The sequence below is a fragment of the Lupinus angustifolius genome, unplaced genomic scaffold, assembly GCF_001865875.1.
Source record: "Lupinus angustifolius cultivar Tanjil unplaced genomic scaffold, LupAngTanjil_v1.0 Scaffold_517, whole genome shotgun sequence".
NCBI lineage: Eukaryota > Viridiplantae > Streptophyta > Magnoliopsida > Fabales > Fabaceae > Lupinus > Lupinus angustifolius.
The window spans coordinates 146333-146560 of NW_017727876.1; positions in this window are offsets into that span (position 1 = coordinate 146333).

Sequence of the window (228 nt, forward strand, 5' to 3'; positions counted from 1 at the left end):
GAGGATAGGATGAGGATGAGGACGAGGATGAGGATAAGAGGAGGACGAGGATGAGGTTGAGCATGAGGATGAGGACGAGGATAGGATCGGGATGAGGAATATGATAGCATGATGATGAGGATGAGGATGAGGAGGAGGATGAGAATGAGGATAGGATGAAGAGGAAGATGAGGACGAGGACGAGGATGAGGATAGGATGACGACGAGGACGAGGATGAGGATAGGATG